A 7,574-nucleotide genomic window follows, 5' to 3' on the forward strand; every position below is an offset into this window, starting at 1 on the left:
GGCCGCAGCCCCGCCCCCCGCGCCCGCCGCCCGCTCGTGGGTGCGGGCGGGCGCGGAGCGGGCGATCAGGTGGTGAGCTTTCACTGCGGGGCGGAAAAGGAGTGGGAGAGGAAAAAAGGGAGAAAAGAAGGCAGCGCTCGGGATGGTGACAACTAAGAAACCCGCTCCTCAGGCGAGCGGCGTCCCTCTACCCGAGAGCGGGCCGGGGGCGAGAGTTTAAAAGCCTCAGACAGCCGCCGCTTTTTTCGTTTGCGGTCGTTCCCGTTGCTTGACCCACTAGTGGAAGGTAGGCATGGCAATGGTCTTTTTTCCGAGTCTAAAAATGCAGTGGGATCCTTTCCATTCGGGAATTAAGGGGAGGAATATTTTTCTAGCTATTTTCTAGCGTTTCCTCCCTTCAGAGGAAACGTTTTCCACGGATCGCTGAGGTTTTTCTCTTAAATAACTTTATTTCCCATGAGTAATTTTATTCCTGTCCCTCCCTGACGGAGGCTGCTCTTCGGGAGCTGGGTAATGTCCTTTGTCTGCCCAATACGAGAGCGATCGAAATTGTGACCCACAAAATCTCAGTCGAGAAGCGGAGAGGCTAGAGCTCCGTGCTTCTTCCAGTGAAAACAGGAATTCCCAAGAGGTAGAAATGGACAGAATACACCTCTGCCACGTTCAGCACCGGGCAGGCGAAATACTGGTTTGTTTAAAATTTAAACGGATTTTGACAGGGAAGAAAAATAATAGAGGCATGCGGGAGAACATTAGTTTCCCACCAATGTGTACTGATCGAAATCTAACTACATGCAGAACATATGGCCGAAACTAGTTTCCTAAAAAGGGAAAATATTTTGCTCTTTCCCTGAGAAGTGCGTGTGTGTAATAAATACTGACAGTATTCATGTATATAATAAACACGGGCGTCTACTCACGGTAAGCACACGGAGCAGCTGCCGGCCGCCGGTTCGGCACGGAAAAACCCTGCCCTTGCAGGCCTTGGGGACAAAGGCCACCGGGCGAGTGGCGCAGGCGGGTGGCTCCGTGAGCCGGCGGGGGCCCGGCGCCCTGAGCTCCGAGTTCTGCTGCAGCCCGCACAGGGCACCAACCCTTCCCTTCGCTGCGGGCACCCGCAGGAAGGAGAGAGGGTTTGTTCCCGGAGAGGTTTGTCCTCCCCGGGCGGCACCGTCGGGAGAGCGGGGAGGAGGGAGTGCATCACCCGACGGCAGGTATTACACATCCAAAAGAAAGCCCGGCTACTGTTTGCCTTACAAGCATGACTAAAAGGCAAATACCCAAGGAATTCCACTTTCTCTCTTGGGGTCCCTCTTAAAAGGCACAAGCATGACAAAGGACCTGCTAGGTTAGGAAACAGAAGTCGCCTTTGTCTGTAAACCGACACCAAATTACAAAGTACGATTCTGCGGTCCGCTGGAGTAAATTACAAAACAGTTCGCCTCCTGTTTACTTTATCCACAGGGAGCTGTGAAACCCAGCCACGATTTTAAAGCGTGTTTGTATAACTTTCTTCTGCTCCTGTTGTTTGCGCTGGGCTCCGCAGCGCTTTTGAGCTCCCCTCCAGCCACTCCTCTCTCTCCCGTCTGGAAGAAGAGGTGTCTCTGCCGTCCTCCGGCGGGACGCACCCGCGGGAGTAGGCGGAAAGCGATCTCAGGCACAGCCTCTCTTGCTCAGTCCTCCCCTTCGGTCCGTGGCGTCAGCCGTGCCCGCTGTGAGCTGACACGGGCAGATGAGTCTCCGTGCCGTGCTGGGAAAGGGGCTGATTTCCATGCGAGGGGAGCCTTTGAAGCACGCGATGTGCAGCTGTGCATCTATCTACCTGCCCCGCACCGCCTTCCCAGCACAACTCCCGCCCGCGGCCAGGGCTGCTGAGGCGCTCCGGGGCTCTCCAGAGCCTCCGCCGCACCCCCGCCCTTGCCTACCGCCGTCCCGCGGGGTCCCCCCGGAGCCGGGCTGCCCAAGGCGGGGTGGGGGTGTGCCGGACCCCGGCGGGGGCTGTGCCCTTGCGGCAGCGCCCTTTCCCCGGAGGCGGAAGAGCAGCCCCGGGGCACTGCACCCTCGCCTCGCCCGAAGGCCGGCGGCCCCGGAGCGCCCAGAGCTGGGTCCTGCTTTGCATCGTGGACAGGTGCAGGTGCAAGTGCCCCGCGCCTGGCCTCCCCAGCCCTGCCTTCCCCCGGGGAAATTTATTAGCGAGGTTAGGGCAGGCTAACCAAACGGCAGCTCCGGGCGCAATTCCCCTGGAGGAATGCTTTGATCCTGCCCTCTCTCCGCGCCGTCGAGGGCAGATTGCAATGACAAACGCGGGCGATCCCAGCCGCTTGTTCGGTCAGAGATGTTACCGTTTAATCTGAAACAAATTGCCCCTGCCCGCGCCCCGCCCGCCCCTTCCTTGCCCTCTCCGGGTCTCGGTGCCCGGGCCGGCTCCCGCAGTGCCCCGCACGGGACGCCCTGATCCAGCCAGGATCGGGAGCGGACCAAAGGGGTTCTCCTCCGCCAGTCACCGTATATTTGCTAAACGAAGATACTGACATTTGGCGGGTGATCTCAAATGCGGGAAGTAGGGGAGTCGCATAGGGAAAAATATTTTAAAAAACCAAACAACCAAACCCACGAAGATATCACCTTTTCCCGTTTTATCTAATCAGTACAAACCGCCGTTTCTTTTACAGTTCTTTTTTCATTAAAATGTGGATTTTATATATATGTATATAATACTCAATCTGTCTCTTGTAAACAGCATTTAAGTAAACCTTAGCACTGAAATAAAAAAAAATCTATGTAAGATTTTTATTCATGACATACACCTTTCTAAACTGATTGTGCGTTTTAAATAAGTTTAACTGATTGAACGTTTTAAATAAGCAAGTTTTTCAGTTTGGATCTGGGTTTTCTGGGGCTTTGTGGGTTTTGTGTTCTGTTTTAAGTGACCATTTAATTTTTGCCTAACAGGTGTGTAGGTACAGAGTCAGAGGAAGGATTTTCTGTTATTCCTATATGCCATTCAAATAAATATAATAAATACTATATTATGAGGAGGTAAGAAATGTTGAGGTAATGTATTCATATTCACTATATCATGATATGGAAGAAAATTTTATTGAACATGACAGTAATACGCCTGCCTTTGTAAGAATGTTTGCTTTGGCAAGGAGGGCAAGGGTTAGCCTCTTTGTAGGAAGACTTGCTTATCATATCAGGATAATCTTCTGTCCTACTAAACTGGAATGATATCAAAAGCAGTTCAGGTGAACAGAGCAGAACTGACACTTCTGACACAGCTAGTGAAGGCCTGACAGGCAGTCCAGAGTCTTCAATGGAAGGATTCACATGGACATAGATAGCTTTGGATTCAGCACGGGATGAAGCAGAGTTTCCCATCTGCAATCCTTCTGACCCTGGCAGCTGAAGGGATGAGCTCCCATGAAGGGAGAGGAATAAACTATAAAAGAAGGGCGGTTTAGCCCTCTGTGATTGGAGACTCTGCCTGCTCACTGGGGATGTACCAAGGGGGCACAGTTTAGCCTCTGCAAACAGACCACACAGTCCTGGAGGTCATTTGTTGAAGCAAGAAGAAACATACGTCAGTAAAATAGAACTGCCTGTTCTGCAGCCTCCAGATTCATGGCCAGGGGCTATGAGGGCAGACCTAAATAGAATTTAAGTCAAAACTAGTCTAAACCCATCCCCATTCAATTCTGTTCTAAAATTTTGAATTTAAAAGAAAAAAAAAACCAACAACAACAAAGCACGAGGAGTGTTTGTGTGCCATTCGTGGCAGCTTTGCTGTGGCTCATAAACAAGGCTGACGTTTGGTTTGCCAGCATTTAACAGGCCAGTAGACATTTGGCAGATCTCTTGTGAAAATGTACTGCAAAGTTGGATCAGCTCTCAGCATGAATATCAAGAATCCACTATGCAAGCAGTGAGCACAGCAAATTGTCAAGTCAGCAACTAATATACTTCCCTATAATCTTCCCAAGTGTCCTAAGTAGTTTGGCAAGTCTCTTGTTGCAATAAATTCTAGTGAAGTTTTGGGGTTTCTTCTTTTTTCAACATATGGCCTTAAAAAGTAACTTAGCCAAGAATATTTTTGGAGTCAATGCAAAGTTTGCCGGAGATGTTTTCTCAAAATTTGTTTGCACTCTGGCAGTTTTATTCAAATGTCAACCAGATGCAGAAAGTGTAGAACTTGGGGTTTTATTTTACAGTCCTGGAAAGTAAAGGTCAAGTCTCTACAACATAAATTGTATTTTTGATTGCCATATTTTAGCAGAACAGCAAAAAGTCTTACTAATAAACTGGTTTGTGGTGTTTTGTTTTGTTTTGCTTCAGGTTGCAATATAATAATATGCAAAATATTTTAAATGCCAATAAGACACCTGCTAAATCAAATAAGTTGGGTAGGCTATGCTGTGCTTAGCAGTAAAAATTCCATTATATAACTACAACAAGCCAGACTGTAGCATTGCAGCCTCTGGGCAGCCTTACTGAAGTTATCAGGATGACCTGATAAGCATGAAAACCAGCATCAAAATCTGGCAATATATCAGTTAAAACTAACCAGCCAGCCAGCCAGACTCGGGCCAAATGATCCATGTGGGTATCTAGGCCACACTCATTATACTCCAATTAGCAAGAAAGTTTGTAGAACCATTTTTAGAATAGGCTATTGTACCAAACTAATGCAAGTATCAGACTCTGTCTCAGTGTGGATCCACTATGGAGCATGCAGATACCTGAGGTGGCAGAGGGAGACCACGTGAACTCAGCATGGCCGAGTGAGTGAAAGAAAATTGGGCTCTTTGAAAATTGACAGAAAACACACTGGGCTGTATCACCACCTGTGACATTTCCACCAAAGTTCTCAGAATTATTTTACCGTCTGTCCTTATACGAACAAACCCTGAATATCAGACAAGCTTGTGCTGTAACTCTACAACCAAGGATCTCAGTCTATGCGGCACATGGATACAGGGAGGTACTGAGAACTCTCACTCCCGTGATTCTTGGACATCAGTTGGGAAAACAGCAAGATATGTACTCCCAGTACAGCAAACATGATGCTGATGTGCCTCAAACTCCTCTAATAATTAAAAGAAAGCAACTATGCATGCAGAGTGCCCTCCCACAAGATTTTAGGTGATGTTTGAGGTAGAAGAGATTTCTGCTACTATACAAATAAAATCAGAGCCCTTTTAAAATTAATTTTTATTTTCTTCTTTTCTGGCTAGTACTTCTGCACATCTTCTGTTTAGCTATTTGAGACTCGATTCATTGAGAATCTGAGAGAATCAGTAAGCATGCAGAGGACAGCAATAGAAGTGTGTATCATTAGGGCTCTGTAAAAAAGAACCCTTCCACTGGAGGTGTTTTTAGTACCCCAAACAGACTGGCACAAGTTTTCAGTATGCTACACTTGGCCTCTACAACATTCCTACTAAGCATTTTAGAGAGGGGATGAATATGACTCCTTCCAACCTTTGTCTCAGCTGCCATCATTGGGACCTCTGCTGTGAGGAAGCAGAGAGATGCAGAGACTCCAGGCAAGTGCAAAAGAGAGAACTTTATTGCAAAAACCAGGTCTTTTTAAGCAGTTAGCCTTTTATCAGTTACGTACTTCTAAAATGCAACAAACATCATCCAACCAACCACCATACACAACAATGTGAACACACAATGGTTATACAACTTGTTTTTCTATCTCTAACTCAGTTGAGTCACTCCCAGCAGCCTTTTCTACTTAGCCAAAGTAACAGGAGTGAGCCATGATTTTACAAGCCGTCCTTTTGTAAAGTTTTACCTATCCACAACACTCTGGCGCTTCCCAGAGTCAATACAAATGGAGACCTGACACCAACATCAGCTTCTGAAGGGGTGGTATTGCCATGACAGGAGGGGAAGCTGGTGCCCTAGCTGGACACAGCACCTACCTGCTAAGGGACATTTAAGACAATCTCATTTGCTGCTTCTCTTGCCCTGCTATTGGTGCACTCTTGGTTGCAGTGGCTAAGAAGTGGTTTTGCACACACTCTTACCAGGCAGAGGTACATCTTGCTGTTTTTGTGAATTTGTCCCGTGGCAGAAGGGAGCTGAACTGAAGCATCCATTCTTGTTCTGACTTACATCCATGAAGACGAATACAGGACCTGTAACTGCTTCAAACCCATTTCTTCTCTCAAGGGAAGCTGCTCACTGACAGGCTTTAATTTCATTATTGGAATAGATCCTGATCATATCTCTAGGCAGAGAGCACCATTTATCACTGTGGCTCAAAATCTGCCCACATGTCAGATTTATCTGGATGCACAGTTTTCTGAAATCAACAAAGAGAAAGCAAGCAGTACATTAAATTATTCATACAGTAGACAGACCATTGATAGCATTGAATTTATTATAAATATATATTTACTAAATGGTGTGTTTATTATTATAAACACAAATCTAGGTGAAAATCCAAGGCATAAAGTGTTCCCAAAAGGTGTGGTCATTGAGTATTCTAGGATCAAACTTTTCCCTTCATTCCATACAGACACCCCATTGAAATCTTTGAGATTAAATGGGCATGAGTCTGAGTTTAACATATTGCAGATGTGTATATACATATTAAGAACATTGGATGCATTGTACTCTAAAATGCTATTTTACTTATGGTATTTTTTCAGCACTTACGATTACTGGCAATAATAAAAGAGACTATCCCACAAAGTGCACTAAGATCATATGACATAGAGAGGACACTGTCATCTACTTCATGATTTAATATCTGTGACACTTAGGTAATTCATGGTCTCTACACATCCAAGATCATATCAACTATACAAAGTGTCAAACCATTCAGTGCACAAAGTTAACCAGTTCTAGGAGTAAAGGTCTTCAACTAGCTCTGCTAGTGAAGAAGTAAAAAGTCAGTAGAAAACCTCCTGTGCCAGCTGCCACGGACATTGGGTAAGGTCCATATTTAATTAATTTTGCCTTAAAAGAGAAGACAACATGCTGATCAGAGATTCTGCCAGCACTGCATGACCAGTTCACTGGCAGTATGATCCACAAAACTTTGAGAGTTTCTTTCCAGGTCTTCTTTGACTATTCAGCTCATAAAGGAGGTGGGAGGAGCTGCTGTACCACAGAGCTGGGGCTGAACTGCCTTGCTGTCTTTGTTCTGCACATCTCCATCTCCTCTGTGACTTTCACCCAAGGGATATTTTCTTTAGGGACACTTTCTGAGTCTGTAGGGGATAATTTCCATCCTGTGGCAGTCTGCAGCACAGAAACACTAGCATGTAAGAGGGAATGTCCATCCAGTTGCATCCATCTGGTTTAACCACATACTAGAGACCTGGATGACACACAACTGGGGGACAATATATAGCTATAAATTACTTCTTCTAAATAGTGATGAGAAAACTCTTTCAAACACATTTATGATAAAAAGATAATCACAAATAACCAGTTCAGGAAAAAAAATCAATAATCTAAAATTTTTACCAAGAAGTAAGAACACATGAGGATATACCCAAGGCCCAAGGCATTTGTTGTGGTGTACTTACCTGCAAAACTTGGCATCTCTCCAA

This window comes from Onychostruthus taczanowskii, unplaced genomic scaffold, assembly GCF_017590055.1.
Source record: "Onychostruthus taczanowskii isolate IOZ18803 unplaced genomic scaffold, ASM1759005v1 scaffold96, whole genome shotgun sequence".
Lineage (NCBI taxonomy): Eukaryota > Metazoa > Chordata > Aves > Passeriformes > Passeridae > Onychostruthus > Onychostruthus taczanowskii.